Source organism: Pelodiscus sinensis, chromosome 16, assembly GCF_052426305.1.
Source record: "Pelodiscus sinensis isolate ZL-2025 chromosome 16, ASM5242630v1, whole genome shotgun sequence".
Taxonomy (NCBI): Eukaryota; Metazoa; Chordata; order Testudines; family Trionychidae; genus Pelodiscus; species Pelodiscus sinensis.
Genome location: NC_143067.1, coordinates 40433446 through 40454597, shown reverse-complemented (window position 1 = coordinate 40454597; position 21152 = coordinate 40433446). Strand labels below are relative to the sequence as shown.

At 44.0% G+C, this 21152-nt stretch overlaps 1 protein-coding gene across 16 annotated transcripts in view; it reads right to left on the bottom strand.

Moving 5' to 3' along the window:
* Window positions 1-1401: 1401 nt before the first annotated feature.
* Window positions 1402-21152, bottom strand: part of PURA (purine rich element binding protein A) — a 45633-nt gene continuing 25882 nt past the window's right edge. For 5 of the 16 annotated variants that reach the window (XR_016346988.1, XR_016346991.1, XR_012896287.2 and 2 more), the window contains 2 exons: window positions 3838-21152; window positions 1402-1591 (listed from right to left, as the gene is read on the bottom strand). The exon at window positions 3838-21152 is cut by the window's right edge. The gene's annotated coding sequence lies outside the window, so the exon portion shown is untranslated. Of the gene's footprint in view, window positions 1592-3413 lie in introns of those variants that run through there. The other 11 variants (XR_016346990.1, XR_016346995.1, XR_016346992.1 and 8 more) reach the window with 7 other exon arrangements.

The window sequence follows — 21152 nt, the reverse complement described above, 5'->3', positions numbered from 1 at the left end:
GTTCAGGGAAAGATGCCCTGTTATGAGACAAGTGAGCTAAAGAAGCTCAGTCTAGTTACAGAAAGGTAGCTGTGTTTAATTTTAATTAATATAATTTAATAGACTTTGATTATTCCAATTAATAATTTTAATAATAATTGTATATACATGGGTATGTATATAATTTTATACATTAATAAATTTTAATAATACAAATGAATTAATGTGTTTGCCTTTAGAGTGCCACCCGTCTCCTTGTGGGTTTTGCTCAGTCTAGTTAGTTTATCCAAGAAAAGGTCAAGTGGATCAAAGTCTACGAGCACCTGCATGGGTAAAGGGCTGTTCAATTAGGAAGAAAAGGGCACAAGGCCCAGTGGCTGGGAGCAGAAGCTAGACAATTTCAGACTAGAAATAAAATGAGGGCAATTAATCACTGGAATCACCAAGGGCTGTGATAGATTCTCCATCACGTGTCTTTAACTCAAGACAGTGTCTTTCTAACAGTGCTCCGGCCGCACGAGAAGGTCTGGGCTGAATGCAGAAATTCCTGCGTCAGGGTCTGGGGGATGCGTTATGCAGCAGCTCAGACAAGATGATCATAATGGCCTTGTCTGGCCTTGCAATCTATTTATCGATGGCGAACACAGAATCGACAGCTCTTGCGCGGTGGCATGCGGGTGCGGCGTGTTTCCCCTTCCCTGTTTGGGCTAGTTTGTAAAGTCTGGAATGAAGATTCCAGCCAGTTCCCATTAGAGTGACGGCAGACGTCCCAGCACTTCGCAGGAGCCGTTTGTTAGGAGGAAACACTTTTCACTGGATGGTAAAAAAATAGTTTATAACCATGTTAAAGTCATGGGAGAAAGAACTGGAGTGAGGTAACTGGCCATTTATTGTACATACACATATAAAGGATTACTGCACAGAGGAGAACACATTGTACCCAGCTATTTCTGCTGTGCTTTGATATACGGTCTCATTTTTCATGTACAAAGCAAATACAATGCATACAATTATGGATTCGATCACTTACATGCCAGTTTATTATGCACATACACTTACCACACTTGCAGAAACCAGACTGCAAATTTAAAACTTTGATTATTGAACATGTAAAATAAAGTTCTGCTTATTTCTCATGCTTTGCATAGCACCGAGAGTTCTGCTTTGAGAATATTTTGGACAGGTTATGGCCAAGATTTTCAAAAGTAAAGCCTAAAATATGGGTCTTAAATCCATATTTAGGCACCTGAATAACCAGTCTGATTTTCAAAACTGCTGAGCACAGAAAACAGGTGTTTAAATGAGAAGTGAGAAGGAAAGAATTTCCAATGTACTGATCCTCTGAGGGGCTGTCCATCTAGAAAACCAGGATGTGTGAAATTATTAAATAGATATAAAGGGACCGAAATTGCAACATATGGAGGGGTCTTAGGTAGCTGTCCAGATGAAAGACAGAGCCAATCCAATAACCTCTGGTTTCCTTCTTCCAGCTGCCAATGTCCTCTTCTTTGGCTTGTGGGAGCAAAGCTTGGAACGAGACTCTTCTCAGCACTCATGAAGAGATCTTGCTCTTCTAAGGACAGAGTTGTTGCTTCTTCATTCGGACCCTGATCTGCAAAACACATAAGGGTACGTCTAGACTACATGCCTCTGTCTCCAGAGGCATGTAGATTAGGCTACCAGACATAGTAAAATGAAGCGGCGATTTAAATAATCGCCGCTTCATTTAAATTTACATGGCTGCCGCGCTGAGCCGACAAACAGCTGATCAGCTGTTTGTTGGCTCAGCGCAATAGTCTGGACACGTGGGTGTTGACATCAAAGGTATTTGTCAACCACCCAGGTAAACCTCATCCCAGGAGGCATACCTGGGCGGTCGACAAATACCTTTGATGTCGACACCTCGCGTCCAGACTATCGCGCTGAGCCGACAAACAGCTGATTAGCTGTTTGTCGGCTCAGTGCGGCAGCCATGTAAATTTAAATGAAGTGGTGATTATTTAAATCGCCGCTTCATTTTACTATGTCTGGTAGCCTAATCTACATGCCTCTGGCGACAGAGGCATGTAGTCTAGACGTACCCTAAAGTACATGCTTAACTTTACTACTCTGAGCAATTCCATTGAAATCATGGGTCTGTTTCCAGTAGTACAGTTAGCACATGCATAAGTGTTTGAACTAGTGCTAGGTAAGATTTGTCAACTAAAACTTTTTTCCTCTCACCATGCAAAAAAAATGCAGATTCAGTAATGCTGAAATGTTTTGTGAATTTTCATTAGTTTCACCAACTTGTTTGTGTTGGGGAAAAAAAATCTAAAAAAAGTTGAAACATTGATTTGGAACAACTTCATTTTGACATTTCCTTCAATTTTTAAACAATAAAAACCTTTAAAATATTCAAAACTGCAACAAAACATTTAGTTTTTGATCAGGTGACATACTTGACCCAAAGCAATGCTTTTCAACTTTTCGATTTTCCATATATTCACAATACCCCCTCCCTCCGCCCCGCATCATTTTTGGTTTGTCCCAACTGCCAAAACAGTATCTTTATTTTTAAGAATTTTTAGCCACCTAATAAATCCATTATTTGCACAGCTCTAGTTTCAACCATTGGGCCCTCAAAGATCTTCAGTTAAACTCCAAGGCATGGCATCTGCAGAAGTTTACATTAACTATGGAAAGTGTGCTTCCCCCAACATGTATCCAAGGCGGCACCTGCTGCGAATATCATCACTCTGTATGGTACGTTTTGTCTGCCAAATAGCCACAAGATAAACATTTACAACCACCACATTTGAATAGCGCGAGTGAGGTTCTAAGAAGCTCAGACTCAGATCCGGGCTAACGGCCAACTTGATCTCCAAAGCTGGATATGGCCCAGATTTGGCTGCCTTTAACTCCCCAGCAAATTCTTGTGGGATGTTGTAATTGCTTGTCACAGGCAAATACTTGGGAGTTTCATGTTATTAATGATGACAAAAATATTTTTAGTTGCACTATATCTTTATAATTCCAGAAGCAAGCAGAATGCCCAGAGACGGTTCTATAATAGTCTCATCCTATTCGGTTTCAAGAAGTCAATCAAATTGAAGTCGGGTTTGCAATCTGTGTGTAAAATATGTGAACCAGTAAGGCAATGTGGGTAGCAAAAACAAGGGAAAGTGACTCATCTGTTTTTATTGTCCAGGCAGCGAGAAATGCATGATGTGAATCAGCTACATGCACACCAGTGAGGAAAATTAAAGGTGAAATCCAGCCCCACTATAATTAATGGGAGTTTTGGCATTAATGTCATGGGAGACCAGGATTTACCTATCTAATAAGTTGCCCATATTTTCACTCTGTGTGTCACCTGGAAGCCTAGAATGTCTGTTGAGTCAATGTGAACTGATGGAAATAGCTCCAGATGTTGTTGAGAGCTCTTTAATAAAAAAGTGTCACCACGTTCAGTCATCACCGGGATTTGTGACCTGTTACCATCCCGTTTTTAAGGTCTTTGTCTTTTTGATTTTATGAATTACACCCATGTGATATACAGCTACGTGAGGCATGTAGCTCTGCCATGCTTACCGTCCTAGACCAGGGTGATAGCAGAGGTCACTCGACCAAGCTCCACCCTTACCCAGTAGCCAATTTACATGCACCAGTTTCATTGATTGTTTGAAGGAGACTAAACAAATGAGGGATTAGTTGGCCCAGGTACCATACCTATATGACATCATGGGGTTTCAGCTACTAGTTGTTATAAACTATGCTGTTATCAGTAAAACCAGTGGGAATATTTAACGTGGTAGGTGAATTTTAACCTGAGAGCAACTACTCCACTCGCATGGCCAATAACAATAAAAGACTTACGTGGAGTAGGCAGAAGGAAGAAGCAGAGGTCTTGTTGATCCCACCAGATTTGTTGTGCTTCGATGTTCCTTCTTCTGCAGGGAAGGGGTGTTCAGAAGCCTCCATCCCACCATCCCCCACGCCAGACTCCATGGTCCACCGCAACAGACTTCACAAACAAACTAGATATTGGATCTATTTCCCCTGCCGCCTCTGTTCTGAAATGAAGAGCTGAATAGCAGTAAGGCTACGTAACTGGGGCAGGAAGTGGAGATGGATAAGAATACCCCCTCCTACTGGAACTGCTGGGGGAAGTTAGGTAACCAGAAAATAATATCGGAGGGGAATCTGGCCTGGTCAGTGGGATCAACACCTTGAAGTTTTTTGTGAACGTACCAGAATCCAAAGTGGTTACGAGCTTCCTTCTGCGTCTCATCTGAAAGGCAGCATGTGGCCCTTGGTTCATCCTAAATTATAGAAAAAAGGGCCCCCTCCTGGATGGCCAAAGCCACTTCTCTTCTGGGTGCACTGAGTTTTCCTTGGTATTGGTTCAGCCTGGCTTCGCATGTGAGCCCCGATGGGAACCGTGCAGAGAGTAGCACAGCTTATGGGTAACCAGACATTGAGTCGCCCACAGCCAACAAGATCGATAGGAGCAGTGTAAAGCAGCGAGTACACAAAAAGGTGCACAGGCTAACCCCAAAAGAAAACCTTTCTGCAGCAGGAAGAGAGAAAAGCAGCAAGAAGCACTATCATGGCCTCATGTTGTCCTGCCACTCGGAGGGTAAAAACAACCAGACAGGGTCAGACCAAAGGTCCATCTAGCTCAGTGAGAATACAGAGAATGGGGCAATCACCAAGAGATTTGGTAGCAAATTCCTACCAGACCTTCCACGTTGCAGTCAAGGAAATGAATCTTTCAATGCAACGTGTTTCTCGGGGGACTTCCGTGCGCTCAGGAGAGGACGTTCCCTTGTAGCTCATGACAGCTTCAGAGCCTTTGATGAGGGACCCTGTCAAAGTCTAAGTACACTGGATCCCCCTTGTCCACATGCTTGTTCACCCCTCTAAGGATTCTAGTAGATTGGTGAGACACAATTTCCCTTTACAGAAACTGGGTAACCTCTTCCTCACCAAATTATATGAATTGCTGTGTCTGATCATTCTGTTCTTTACTGTAGTTTCAACCAGTTTGCCCATACTACTGACCTTAGGCTCACCAGCCTGTCATTTCAGGGGTCATCTCTGGAGCCCTTTTGAAAACTGACATGTCATTATCCAGGCCCCAGTCATTTGGTCCAGAAGATGAATTAAATGCTAGTTCCAAGCCACCATGCTTCTGACTCTTTTTACGGGACCAGGGTAAGGAAGTGCTTAGAGGAGCGAGCTGTGAGGGGTATTAAGGGACAAACTGTGAAACAAGCAAACTGTATGTTTTATCCAAGCATCATTCTAGGAATCAGTCTGGAAGCCTTGAGGCAGGCGGATCTTATCCCCCCTTCCAGCTTCTGCAGGGCCGTCTCTGCACCCTGAGTGCTTTGTCTAATCTACTTAGGAAAAGAACTTAAACAAGGAGGCTTTCAGCTCTTCCCTGGAGAAACTATTTCCTCGTCTAATAGCCCCAGGAAACGTTTTCTGACACTCAGCCCAAGTTTTCCTTTCTTCGGATTCATCCCATTGCTCCTTATTCTCACCTTCTCTTTGGGGTGCATGCTCTTCCTGCTTGCAGGCAGTTACAGTTTGACCCAAGGCTACTCAACACGAGGCGCCCACAGCCTGTTTGCGGCCCGCGGGGCAGTTTGGGGTTACATGGGGCTCAGCACATGGCCCTTGGGTGCGATCCTTTGAACATGGCCTCCATGGGGAACATGCTCCACAACGGTGAGTCAATAGAACGGTCTTCTGTCATATGGGTGGAAATTGGGTAAATATTGCGTAGTCTGGCCTTATTCTTTGTATTCGTGCCTGTCAGTGTAAAAGCTATTTGCATATATTTGCATATGTATTTACATGTATATGTAACCACACTTAAGTGGCGGCCCTCGGCATGTGCTGTGCATATCATTGTGGGCCCCCGGGCTTCCAACGGTTGACTAGCCCTGGTTTAACCAATGAAAGGCTGCTCTTTGAGGGGCGTAGCTTTCACAGGGGCATTGCAGGGCTGTGGTAGCCATGTCGGTCCCAGGAGATGAGACACAAGGGGAGTGAGTCATAACTTTTATGGGAGCAACGTCTCCAGAGGGTGACTCTTTCGCTGGCTGCTTACACAGAGACCTGCTCCGAGGTGGGGCCAGATCAGACACGATGGTCAGAAATACGCTTTTGGTGACCCTAAACCTCTGACTGCCAGAAGCCGGGAGAAGACGGCAGGGAGAGAGCCTCAAAGTGCTGGGTCTGTCCCCTCCCTCTGGGGCACCTGGCATGGGCCGCTATCGGCAGACAGGACCCTGGGCTGATGAACCTTTGGTCTGACCCAGTCTGGCTGCTCTTATGTTCTGAATTTTAACAGCAAGGAGCCATAGGGGAGAATTTTGGCCTCTTAATTTTGTTACTCTTCTTTGACAGTCGTCCCCTCCCACGTTGTCCTCTAGCGTTCAGCTCATTCCCTGGGCTGGGCCCAGCCTGGGTGGCAGCTCCCTGGGCATGGTAATTGTGCTTGGTGCAGGGGCACAGCTATGCGAACCTGCAGCTGCAGAATTAGCTGGCCCTGTCTCCTCCATGAGCGGCGATGGGGTGGGAAGGGTGGGGGCATTGTGTGTGAGGCAGGCAAGACAAAATGTAAATCTGCTCCCTCCCCGGACTCGAACCCTGGGCCAGCATCCTCTGTGGTTCAGAAAGACAGCCTGGCCCGTGAATTCATAGTCAGCCAGAACGGGCTGCTCTCTGGCCTGTGGGACGCACCGAGTCCAACTGGCTGGCCACAGGGGTCCCCTCTGGACTTAGGACCTATGAATCCATGAATATTGCACACCCAGTTGAGAAAATGCACCAGCCACCACGTGCATGCACTATGGTTTTGTACTAGTGCACTGCTGCCTAGAAGTGATGGAAGGTCTCTAAGAGTGGGGGAGCCATGGCCCTGCCCCTTCCGACACCCTGTCTCCACTCCAGCCCTTTTCCTCATGGCCCTGCCCTCATGTCACCCCCACTCCATGAGGCCCCGCCCCTTCCCTTGTGGCTCCACCTCCTGCTCATTGCTGTGGGTGTGTAGAGCACTTCCTGCCCGGGGCTCTCCTGGGACTTCTCAGCACTACTGCAGTACAGTTAATTAATAACCTAGTAGCTACATGGCCCCAGGGACTGTTGGGACTTTAGTCTGGTTTGTCTTGGGGCTAATCACACTGTAAATCATTTTACAAGCTGCCTGCTTTATGGAGAGCCCCACAGACAAATTCTTCCTTCAGTTACACTTATTTGCTCTTTCGGGTTTGCTGGGGAAGCAGGCACGTGGGCCACGAAGCCTGCAGGATTTGCATGCACATGGGTCTTGATATGAACCAAAGAACGGGGCACTGTCCTTGAATGCTACTATTTAGCTTTGCATTCACTGTGCCCTTGCAGTTTTCAGTACTCCATTTCCATTCCTTCAGGGGCCCAGCCATGGCTCATTTAGCGCCTGTTAATTGCCATAGACATTAATCCAAGACAGTGTTGCCTAGTGGATATACATATCTCCTTCACAGCTCAGAAAGGCTTGTGATGAATTCAAATGCCGTTACAATTCAACTTACTGCCTTTTCTGTTGTTCCCACTCCATCCCCTCATCAACATGATTATCAATTCATGTTTACTGTTTGGCTTCAGAAAAAGAAACTCATCCAAAATACCGGCTAAGGTAAGCTAAATAACTAAATGAAATGTGACATTGAAAAAGACAGCCAAGCTGGGTGAGACATCTCTCTAACATCTGGGAACCAACCCGGCTCCAACAACCCTACATACAAATCTGTAGACAGATGCACTGGGTACAGAAAACCCAACCAAGCAACCAACTCAGAATTAAATAGCTGTTGGAATGGGAAGCAAAGCGACTGGGGCTAACTTGTAATTAGCAAACCCAAATGAGTTTTCAGCTGCAGCGCAAATGAGCTAATGCTAAGCAGCACAACAGGAATGGGAGGAGGAATGCTTTTAAGACTTTGTGCAAGAGGATGACAATGAAGTAGTAAATGAAGATACATTATGGAACCCTGCTAAGTGCACTAAGAAGTCAGAGGCCTGGAACTGCCCTGGCAGAGGGAAATAAAAACAGAACAGAAAACTCCCAATAAAGAAACAAAAGGGAAAGATTTAAAAGAGGGTATTGTGGGGAACTAATGGAAAGTGGGGGGAAATTTTGAGATGTGACAAATGAATTACCACTAGAGGGCAGTTAAACACCATTCTCATGGAACAAACTGAGTTTCCTAGCAAGCCAGCAAGCAGTAATGGATGGTCTGACAATGCAAACTCAAGCCTGACTTATTGCTGGCACAACTATTAAAGAAAAGAGCTCCAGCTGGAGAAATCATGCATGAATGGCAATTTACTAGTCAGAGTCAGAGGATTCAAGACTTATTCCAGACTTCTTAGGAATGTCCACACACCCCGGAAGGAGAAGAACAAACCCTCTCGAACAGATGGCAAACCTCGATTTGCAGAGAATGGCCGAGAAGAGGACGCTTGCTACAGAACGTGAATCCCAAGAAGTCGTCTGGCCCAGAAGCTTCTGTACCAGGCTGAGCGATGTCTCATCCCCTGTTTGGAAGCAAATCAGTAATTAACTCAGGACTCTTGCCAGAGTCTGGATTGGTTTAATTTCTCGGCACAGCACAGTTGAGAAAGGTGGCCGGATGCAGCTGGAGAGCCAGCGTATGCCGGAACACACACAGGATGGAAACAAGGGCTGCATCTCCGACCCGCCTTAGCAAGGTGGAGGAAGAACAAAGGAAGATGACTTACCTGGGCATTCTGCCTCTCTGAACAGCTCGGCTTGCAGGAGTCTCGCTCCTGGAGGAGGAGGGTGGAACTTCCCAAGCATGATGGGTTTTGTCCCTGAAGGAAGCCAGTTCTCTCCCCTCTGGGGTGGCACATTTCCCTGGCTCTCTGGCCACCGTGTCTCTTCACGTCTGAGTATGTTTGTTCTTGGTCAGAGTGAGCAAAGCCGCTCGGTGTGCTCACGAGTTGCTCAGGCTCTTCCAGCGTTGCCTGGCCTTGGGTTTTTGTGCAGACCCCTTCCTGTGTAGCCTGCGTGCCTTGCTCTTCCTTCCCATCGCTCACCTATGGTCTGGTGGAGGCCTTGCCCTGAAGTGGTCTTTGCAGTGGCCCGTGAGTGCTTTATTGAGAGACAGCGACGCTTGCCCTTTGGGGTCACTGCCCGTCAGTCTCTGGCTGGCGGATGCCTTACCACCAAGCGCTGTTCCGTCTCACCTTCCCCGCAGGTTCCCTCACTTCGCCTCCGCTCTCCTGTGCGTTGGAGACCTCCAGCGCTCTGGGTTAGTGCTAGGCAGCAAATGGCGCTTTCCCAAGGAACGGTCCTCTGCCGCGGGCCTCGTTAACCTGAAACGTCCGTAACTTGGAACAGCTTTTCCAGTGTCCATTTCTGTGGGAGCAAATCCCCCTGGCTCCAGCTACGGCCCACGAAGCCCAGAGCTCATCCCATGCGGCCCCGAGCAGACAGCACTGGGGAGACCGTGTTGAGTGCTGCCAGCTGCCCGTGCGCGAGAGGCTCCGGGCAGAGCGCGCGCATGGGGCAGCTCTGGCTGCGTTCCCAGCTCCCAGGGGACGGCGCTGACAGGAGACCAGGGATGGCTTTCCACCGCCCACCATGTGCCTGAGGCGCCCAGCAGCCATGGCAACGAGTGGTGTCGGGGGGGGGGAGGAGGTACCCAGGCCTTCCCCTGGCCGCAGACACAACTGCAAATTCAGGTGAACGCCCGCGCTGAGCTGCCAGCTCTCCTCCTGCAGTGAGCCTGGAAACGGAAGTAGCAGCCCAGGGAACGGGGAAGCAGGGAGGGAGGTCCTGGGGGCCTGAGAGGCTGGAACTCCAGGAGGAGCCACTGTCCCTGCTCCAGCCAGAAGCCGCCAGCTTCAGTCACTGCCTCTCCCTCTCCAAGGCCTGGGCCCAGCTGAGAGAGCTGGGCAGGGACCTCTCCCCCACTCCCTTCCCTCTGGGGAGACTGGCATCGGCTGGGACCTCTCCCTTCCCCTCTCCATTCCCCTCCCATCAGACACTGGGGCCCGCCAGGACTTCCCCTCCCCTCCATTTCCCTTCCACTGGAAAGCCTGGGTCCCCTCCCCAGTCCCGTCCCACAGCTGGCAGGAGGAAGCTCTTGTTAAGGGTTGGGTCATCACACAGGAACCAAGTGAAGAACATTCCTATCAGTCATTGCTACAGAGGAAAGGAAGGTCCATGCTGTTGGGTTTCTTAGGGTTTTCCTGGTTTAATTGATGAAAGCTCGACTTATTTGTGTCAGATTTTAATGTCCATAAATATGGAGCCCAAAGTACGGCTGACAGGGACCAGTAGGATCATCTGTTCTGATCCCGTGAAGAACACAGATCACAAAGTGGGTCCTTGCCTACAAAAACTTATGCTCCAATAAATCTGTTAGTCTAGAACATGGGTTCCTGAACAGGGGGGCTGTGCTCCCCTGGGGGGCATGAAGAAATTCTGGGGGGGCACGAGGTGACCCAGCTCTCCCCCCATCAAGCTTTTGCTGCCCCAGTCACTTCCTTTTTTTTTGCTCAACAAGTTTTGCTATTTTTGGGGGGGGAGGCGGTATGAGGATTTTTCAAAAATAAAAAGGGGGTGTGATGACAAAAAGTTTGGGAACCTCTGGTCTAGAACGTGCCACAAGACTCCTCGTTGTTTATGCAAAATCTCAGTCCATCATTTCTGCATTAATCCCATAACTTCTCTTTGGGCTAAGGTATCAAGTTTGGAAAGATATCCCATCCTGACTGAAAGACTTCAAGTGATTGACATCTGCCATATCCCTCAGTAAGTTATTTCAGTTACTTACCCTCACTTTATTTCTAGTCTGCATTTGACTAGCTTCAGTTTCCAAACAATGGATCTTTTTGTGCCTTTTCCTACTAAACTGAAGAGCCTTCTACTATTAGAAATCTCCCATGTACTTGCTGATCCATATTTTTAAACCTTTTTTCATTTGCAGATTCCTAAAAAATGTCAAATGGAGGTGCAGGTACCACCTACCTTTGGAAATCTAAGGGCAGGTCTGCACTAAAAAGGAAGATAACAATCAAGATCTGCAACTCCAGCGTCATTAATTATGTAGCTAGAATCAACATACTTTAATTCGAGTTTCCCTTCAGCCTCCTGCTGTGAGGACGGATGGGAGCAAATGCTACTGTTGACTTCCTTTACTCCTCACAGAAGCAGGAGTACTGGCCGCTTTCAGAGGTGCCTTCTGAGTTCAATTTAGCAAGTCTTAACTAGACCTGCTAAATCAAACCCCAGAAGATCAACTGCGGCAGCATCGATCTTCCGTTTCGTGAAGACATGGCCTTATACATTATCTGCTGATACTGGGGTCCGTAGATCACAGATTGAAAACCACTTGGATAAACTAATTAAGCTGAGCTTTCTATGTTTATAAGCCATGTTTTTTAGAACCCAAATCTTTCTTGTGGCTTTTTTCTGAACCTTTCCCAATTTTTCAGCCCCCTTACAGAAGCATCAGAACTGGCCATAGTATTCCCGCAATAATCTCATTCCTGCTGTGCATACCTCCCTACTTCTGTGTAATGATTTTTTCCAATTAATCTAAGTTTTTTAAAGATGAGAACTTTTGTGAAAAAAAAATCTGGTTTTTACATTTTGGGGAATTTTATAGAAACAAACCCTGGAATACTGATCATTTGCCAAAAACTAAACATTTTTGGTTTAAAATTTTCAATTACTATTTCAAGACATTTTGTTAAACATTGCCTTAGGAAAAACAAATTTCTCGAACTCTAGCAACTAAATAGCTTCCTGGGAATTCTTGGAGCTAATCCTTACTACTGAAACTAATACAAGAAAAATGAAGGTAAGTTTGGAGACAGTGATTGCATGTTTTATTAAACCCTCTAATAGAAAAGATCAAAATTTCTTTCTTCCTGTTATATATGTAATTGACAGGCTGACAAGGAATAATGACCATTTCCTGGTTAATAAGAGTTATACTGGTATTCAATAATTCATATATCTCTCCCCCACTGAGATTTTATTAAGTGTTGCCCTCCATTGTATTGCATATATCAGAGATTCTCAAATTGTGGTCCAACACCTCTGTGATGTTCCCTCTAAGGGTCCAACCTTGGAAGGTTCCCTATCTAAAAATGAACTGGTTCTTGGGGGAAAAAAAAGACATTGAAGAACATCTTGCTGCTCTTAAACAGTTTGAAGCTCACTTTCCAGTAGAACCTGAACCAAAGACCTGGATGTGAATCCTTTTGGGGTTGAAATCAGTGAGCTGCCTTTTGGTTTGTCTAGCAAGGCACAAGAGGGCTTGTTGGAGCTTTCTTGTGACAAAACATTACAATCAGAATTTAAGGGACATTCCTTGAGTTTTGGAGCGTACCCAGGACTTGCAGACAAAGCAGTGTGTTTTCTGGTGCCATTTGCTACTACAGACCGGTGCGAGACAGGATTTCAATCACTTACCACCCTCAAGTCCAAAGCCAGAAGCAGGAGGAATGCTGAAGCTGACCTAAGGCTAACGCTGACAGACATTACACTCAACTTCCTTGAACTTTGCTCACAAAACCACGCACATCCATCCCATTGGAAAGGTAAAGCTATTGATGTTAAAATGTGAGCTGTGTGCTTTACTTGTAGAACTGAAAAACCCTTCATTATTATGCAGGTTTTTTTATACAGTGCTTTTAGTCAAAATACTTAGCAATAGTCAGCTAGTGGTACAAACAACATTTGGAAAGGTCTACTGAGACTCTCAGCAATTTTCAAGTGGTCTGTGGATAAAAAAAAGTTTGAGAACTACTGGTATATATACTGCTACTTGTGGCATATTTAGCCAGAGCTTTTTGTAATTAACATGGCTTTAATCAGTTGCCCCCATCCCCTGGTATTGACTATTTTATAAACAAAGAATGAGGAAGGAACGAAAAGGGAAGACTTTTGTGACTGCCCTTGAAACATGGCTACTTAAGCCTGAAACCTCTTTGGGACAGAGGCCGGCTGTATGGGACCTACCTGGCCCATGATTTGGGCTCCTTTGTGCTACAGGAATACAAATGAAATCTTGGAATGGCTAGGATAACAAACTTTGACACTATACACTGGCCCAACAAGGGTTAATTTGATGACTGTCTAATTTTTAATTTCCCTTCTATTAAATGATTAGACTCCAGCATTGTAGCTGATTTGACCTATAGTTGATCTCAAATTCTCCTGGGCAACCTGGATGGTTTCCGTGTTTCTGACCCAGAACACACACATGGCATCGTTTATCAATGCTTCTTTGCCTGTTGAGTTTAACATGCGAAATCTCTTGGCAATAAAGCCCACCCCAGCTGTACTGCAACCGACAAAAATGAAACTGACCCAGGGCAAACGTGCCGTGTGGATAGGGCCGAAGGCTGTAGGGGCCATTATCAGCAGGCATGGTTGGACTTCTGTATGTGGGGGGGGCAGCTCCAGCCAGGCCAGTGAGTGGAGGAGCAAATTCCCCACCTGCAGTTTGGGGAGGCCATGTCTCTCATACTCACCCGTGCTCTCAGCCGCACAGCTCTCAAAGCAGCAGCAGAGCGAGGAATGGCCTCAGAGAAGGAAAAACTGGCATGTTGCACAAGTGTGTTGCCTTGGAAGAGGCAGAGGGAAAAACAGAATTGGAGCAAAGCTGTTATTGCAACTGCAACTTGAGTGAATTACTTCCACAGGCAACCTCGTTACAATTCTTCCCGGTTGACCTGTGTGGCACAACGACTGGACTGGGAACTCTGGCTGATGTGCGGTAACTGTGGGGGCTAGAAGAGCTCTTGGGATATTTTGCACAACTGAGTGCTGGTTTGTTTTTTGTTTTTTTGAGGCAGTAGGTAGTTGTGGCTGTGTGTTGTGAATGGCTAAACCCACCTGATTCTTTCCTGGGAAGAGCATACACTATGGACCTGACAATCTCAGACCTCTGCTATTTGCCAGACTGAGATGGGCAGAGATTGAGAAGGTTAATCAGCTTCTCCAACAGCTGTTTGCAAAAGGCTTCAGCTATTGTCTTCTAACACTTCTGTGTTTGAAAGGGAGAGACACACAATCTCTTTACTAGCTACAGAGACTGTTTCAACTGGTGGAGAAGCTAGAGATCTTACTTTGTGCCTGATCTCAGATTTTTTAAAGGGTCAGTTTCACTTTTATTCTCCCTCCTGAAATTAAAAAAAAATAGTTTGGAGGGGGAAAAAAAGCAACTCTAGCTTTGGCATACAGCATTAACCAGGGAATTTGAAGCTGTTGAATTCTTTTTCAAGCTGCGACCACGGCTCGCTATGTTATCTTGGACAAGTAATTCAACCTTTCGCTGCCTCCGTTTCCACATTTGTGAAATGAAGATACTTACTGAACTCAGATGTTCCATGAATGTATTACTGAAAAGGGCTTTGGAATTCTAAAGGGCTGTACCACTGACAAGTGTTCAGTATTGGTTTTGGTGTAAGATTTGTAGTGATAAAAATGCTCTGCCGACTATTCTTTTGAAAGATAAGCTAGAAGAAGTATGTTCCTTCGTCCTGTTTGCATACTAATTAAGCTCATTTAAAATTTGGTTTTCAATGGCAGTGCATACCAGGCAAAGCCTATAGAGGCTGAAAGAAGGGTTTATTCCTGTAGAAATTCTCAAAGGATGGGAACATAGTAAAATCAAAATACTTCACTCCCAAGAATATAAGACTGAATACAGTAAAACTCCAATAGTCCGGCACTCCTGATAGTCTGGCATCAAAATGGCAAGAGCCTAGTGAGTGAGCTGTGGCAAAAAATGAGTCACGAGGTAACAGCGGCAGCAGCTGAACTGAGCAAAAAGGGTAAAAAAGGCTTAAAAAACTAAAACATTACAGTATACTGTATACAGTATGTACAATAAAAAGGGTTAAGAACACTATATACAGTATATAATGTATACAGTATATATATATATATATATATATATATATAAAAAATAAATAAAAAACCAGTTTATAGTACCTCCTGATAGTCCGGCATATTTGATAATCCGGCACCACCTAGGTCCTATCGGTTCCGGATTATCGGAAGTCTACTGTACCAAAAACAGATTCTCTTTGTGGCCTGGCAGAATTATCCATGGAACCGGGTTACTTTAAAATAACACAACTTTACCCTCAGCTGCCCTGTCTTATATTTACATAGTATTTTGCCATTTTGGGGCAACAAAGTGAAAATGGAGATTTGGGATAGGAAACTGTCTTTGATTTTAAATGGGATAAGGAAAGGACTCAAAAATGTGTTCCATATTTCAGCTTCCTCTTCCTATTTTGGTTTCAACCTATGCATCTGGGATCTGTCCTGTGGCTGAATTATGCAAAGATTCTATAGCTTCTGTGAATCTTTTTGCCCCGTGTGGTCCCAGTGTGTAATTAAATAGATCATGCCCATTGAAAACGGAACTGGAGTGTCATAGGTTTGTAATCTGTGAAGTTCTTTTCAAAATTCCTTCAGTGACTTGTATAAGTTTATTTCCTTTCTGCAGAGTTCTCATTTTGGGAAATGCCTGCTAGGTTTCCATCACAGTACTCCACTGGCTCAGAGTTTAACTGAGCGTTGTTGACAAGACAGGAGCCAGCCCTCCTCTTTCAACCTACCCACTGTGACCATGTTTGTGATTGCAGACGAGTGTTTGGATTTCCACGCTACGCTTTAGCAGTGCCCGAGACGTTACTTCTCTCTCAATGAGGTTCAGAAGCTTTGGCTGACTGATCCGATACGTTCTCGGAGTTTCACTGTCTGAGAAAATAGCCCAGAATCCTTTGTTATACTTTTTTTGGACAGCATCTTTAGTACTTTGTCTTCAGTCCTCTGCAGCCTTCTTTCCAGTTGTAGAATCCATTGCATTAAGTGGAAAGGCATTCTTCCTTAGGTGGGAGCTTTTAGCCATTATCGGGTTATTTCTCATGCTTGGTCAACTTTTTACGTTCAATGGCCATGCCACGTTATTATTTCCCCTTCTAATTTCTCTTTCTCCACTTGCAGCATCTAGTAGTGACCCTGAAAGTTCAACTTTGTCTGGGGTAACATGTCCAAAGCGAAGGGCTTCCAATCAGTGCTGTTGCTTTTTGTGGGACAGTGATGGTGAAGAGGTTGTTGTAAAGGAAGAGTGCACACTGAGCTCTGGGCCTTCTGTTGTTGTTAGTGGGCTGCCAAAGAAACAGCATGCTCCTGAACGACCCTGACATTGAAAAGTTGGAACTCGGGGCGTAAATCACCATCACCGCTATGTTTTGATGACAATCAAAAATATCTTAACTGCAGAAGCAAACTCCATGTTGAACTCTCCGGCCTCAGATGGTCTCCTACAATGGCACATCTGATCTTTAAGAATCTGAAGAAACCAATTTTCAGAGTAAATGGTAAATTACCGTGTTGCACAGGCCACTGTAGACAATTGTTTTGACTAGTGGTTCTGTATCCAGAAATCCCCATCTCTGAACCCAAGTGGCGCTCTCAATAAAAGGCAGAATACTCCTCCTGTCGGAGTTCATACTGTCAGACAGTATCTATTCACATCAACCACCAAAAATTGATACAGACAATTAACACACAACTGGAGACAAGCTTATGGTGGTTGGTTTTGGTGAGATGCTTTATTTGCATTTGATTTTCCAAACAAGCAAAATGAGAGTACCTGCAGGAGTCAACAGAGCCCTGTTGCCATATGACCAATTTACTATCTTTTATAATGGCCATCCATGCCAACTAATGGTGGCCAGAGATTAAAGATAATTTTCTTAGCAACATTCCCATTTTACAAAAGGGATGGATAATTTTATGACCAATAGCTGTAATTACGCATACTAAGAAAGATGCTCTCAAATAGGATTCACACTGGCAGACATTTGCAGCAGAAGGTCAGGAAACATTCTCTTGACATGTAAAACTACTACACAATTTAGCCAAGTGCCTTGTGAAAGTTTTCACCTTCTTCTGAAGTGCTGCATATTGGCCAGGGCTTGAAGCTGGATATCAAATTAATGAATTGTTGGCCCAAGCCCAGATAGTGAATTCAATCTATGTGTTGTGTAGGGTCATGTACTTCCGCACTGTCTGAAACCTCAGCTTCTCCAGTTGAGAAAGGAAGTTCCTGTGAATTAAACTAAACGCACCCACACACCACATCCCTATGAGGAAATGCTGCATACAAGGAGAATTAGTAGGATGTCTAAGTATCTGGAGTTGGAGCATCTGTGTACACGCAGGATTAAGCTGGAGAAAGAGGGCTTTCGCTTTGGGTTTACTGGCATGCATGACCTCGAGTCTCTACTACTGGATGAGAGCTGGGTCTGCACACACGCATGGGAGTGTGCGAAGACTTGCGTGAAGGTGCTTTTCAGGTGAATGCAATGTTGCCTAGCCTCACTCCTCCGCTGGGCATCAGAACAAGGCTCCGACAACGATGAGGTAGTAAAGGGTTAATCTCAGATTTTGCTCATCTCTAACTCGATTCTTTTCTTCAATAAAGTGTACACAAAATCCATTTCCAACCCCCTAAGGTTGTCAACGTAAGACAAGTTTTCCAAATAGAATGTTTAATATTGAGCACATTAAACCAAAACACGGTGGCTTAACTAGTATGCTGCACCAAAAGCTGTCTGCAGAGCCGAGGTAGAGAAACAGACTGCATTCTTTGTATTTTCAGTGCTTGCAGGGTTAATAAAGAACGGATGGCAATAGCTTGAGCATGGCAGAGTGGCCAGATTCTGTACAAACTCCGTGCACACACCTCAGTCGTAAGTCCCAACAGCTCAGTTATTTCAGGCCCGTCCCTTTAATTGTGCCTCCATATTCACTCAATCCAACCTCTTACCTGTCTAGTCCCTGCTTCTCTTGGGCAGAGACCAGCACTCTCCTTGAACTATGGCCTGATTCCATCATGTCACTATCAGGGTCTAGGATGAGACCAACCCTATGAGACCCAAGCTAGAGTTTGATCTGAACTCAAAACTCCAGCAACCCCTTTCATTACCTTGCCCATTGGATTTTCTCCAACACTGATAAAGTCTTAACACTTTCACAGTCCCTAACCCTAGCATTCTAAGTCATGCATCATTACCACCCATGGCTTCAATAATCAGAGAACAACAGTGGTTCTCAGTCCCCATTAGAAGACAGAAGTGTTTTGGGACCTATCTAAGGCATAAATAGAGAGGGAGGTTGTGAGCCCCTGCACTTCCTTGCACCCCTCAGACTGAGATCCCATGACTTTGATCCATCTGGGGATACCTCTTGTGGGTTTCTCCAGCTCTTCCACAGCTGGCCACAGAACAGCTATGGGCTGCTTCAGGATGTGACTGACTGAACTCTCTCTCCAGTCAGCAACTGACTTTCCCCCACAAAGTTTTCACAGAGGAAGAATGTAAGGACCATTCCATCAGTCCTGTTTGAATTCACTCAGTGTCAGGCTTTAGAATTCATCGCCTTGAAACATGATGTTTCCTTGTAACAAGCCACTGTCAGCTGAAAGATTCACCAAGTGAAAACTGTGGCTATGTAATACCATTAGTTGGCAATAGTTCAGCTATTAGCATACTGCTCCACTTCGGCATTATAATTTGTTTGAGAGGAAAGAGAAATACCACGATGCAGATAACGTTGGAAAATGTTACATAGTAATCCTGTCAGAAATCTTGGAGAAACATATGTTTTCTGTCTCCCTCAGTATTTAATTTAAAACAAACTGATGCCTGGGGGTGGGGTGGGGGGGGTGGGGGGGGGGGGGACACTCTAGGAGAGTTTAAAGAACAGCATGAGCTGAAAGACATTAGTCAAAAATTATGTTTCTGCATTAAAAATCAGCACCGGTAAGAGCAATCTTAAATCAAATAATTTATTAAGTAATTACATGTAAACACTTTATATTTACTAGCAAATACAATGCTTGCTGTTTTTAAATAGATAATTCAAAAAATAAGAATCTATCATTAACGACAGAGTGATTAGAGATATCCATTCTATTGTACAGTGAAGAATTTGTTTTCTAGTGAAGTTCACATCTTGATTTTTCTTACTTTGCTTTTTGACTTCAACATAAAACACAGATTTGAGCAGCACCCCAATATGATGTCAAAGCTGACTTTGGTCTATCAGCAAGGGCTAAACAAGAAATCACCCCCACTCTGGAATTTTAAACATTGACTGGAGAAGCCAGACGGCAGGCCTTTCATAAACATCTTACAAAAAATAAATTCCTTTTTGTCTTAAAACAGAGAAAATAGAGTCAAACTATGAAAAGCTTTCTTCTGAATGGTAACACGAGTATGACTTCATCATTTCCAGAGTTAACAGTTGTCTACATACAATACAGATACACATACACATAGCCACAGAGTTTCTGAAATGTGGCCTTTCAACTAAAATATTTGATCATTCTGAGATTGTTTGGTGCTCAAGTACACTAAAACCAAAAAAATGTTAGCTGCTTATAGTCAAATGAAAAATAAACATCTTTATTTTTTGCCTACTTTATTTCAATTTTCAAATAAATTTTAAATAAATCTGTACAAAGTATACTGTTACAGTATATATTTGTAAATTAGCTAAAATGCCTAAATATAAAACAACAACACTACAATAAAGCAGCATATATTGGCACATCTCTAATAAAGATTAACTTGTAAACCCAAATGTACCACCTCCCACAAACACCTTTGTGATATTTTGGATCCTTTAAGGAGAGTCATGTTGCAAATACATGAAAGATCAAGCCTTCCCTGGCCTCTGATAGGGAAAAAAAATACTGGCTTTTGATAATTCTGCAAAGAACATGAACATCTGAAAACTGAACTGTTAAAGGGACACGATCGGGTTAAAAAAATTAATTGTAAAAAAAATGTCTTTAGAGAACCTTCAATTAGTAAAATAAAGAATTGTGGACAATCTAATTTATTTTCACCATCAGTGCTGAGGGAGATGAAGAAAGTGCTCAATCAAGGCCTGTTCCTGGTTTCTGTAAAAGCTTCGCCAGTGACTTTCCAGGGCATAGGCTTGGGCCTTTAATTTGGACAATGAGAAAGATTTCAGGTTCTGCATCTAGTCAGTTTCCAGCTGCTTTTTGGCTCACCCATAGCCACCACACTGCAATCTTTGGGATGCAAACACTGCTACGGCAAATGCATACAGTCAAACTAATACAAAATGTGTTTTCATTGGAATTTTTTAAGAAAATAATGAAAACACTTCTATCAAACTCAACCTTTCCAAATCCTTGCTTTTACAAAAACTTAAAACTGATCAGACAACGTCCCTTTACTCATTATAAAAAAAGTTAAGATTTTAGATACATTAGATAATGCAGAGATTCTTGGTCACTGAAAACTGGCTGAGAAAAGCCATTTAACATTCAAAGTATTCTCAAGTTTTCAAGTAACAAGTTCCAAGTGCATTGTTTAGCTGCATTAGCTTTGAAAATCTGTAATGGTAGTATTTCATTAAATTATCTTAGCACTGGGCCTGAAGAGTGCAAGTGTTACATTTCAAAGAAGAGAATCACTTCTGTACTTTGTTCTCCCAGAAAGATGGATTTAAATCAGTCTTAACTTTCTTTTTAAATGCAAGTTAATCTTACATAGAATATAATGCAATACTGACTGCAGCAGAAACCACGGAAGTGGAACACTATTAAATAAATCTGAACTCACACAGATTAAACTTTGTTAAATATTTGTAAATTAATAAAATATTGACAGTATTGTAAAATTACAATATTTACAGTAAGAAAAATCCAGAGTAATATATAACCTTTAACAGGCCTTTATCTCCAAGTTGGGATGGCAAGGGAATTATAAATATAGGAAAGGTTCATAATAAAGCTGCTTTGCAATGTAATTTTCCATTAGTGCTAAAGAGGATAATCTATCACTGCCTTTTAAAGTGACTTCTCATGGTGGGATGGAGCATTTGAGTACCAAACTGGGAACACAAGTCCTCCTGAAGCCAACTGTATATAATGTAGGACCATTCTCGATTGCTCAGATTAAAGCTGCTGTACTACAGAACTACCAGCAGTCAGAACCACACAGGCTGCAAAAGGGGAGGAAAGGTAGTTTTCAGCTCAGAAAGCATACTGCTGGAAGACTCCGGCCATTACTGACTCCAACTAAGGGTGCAAAAG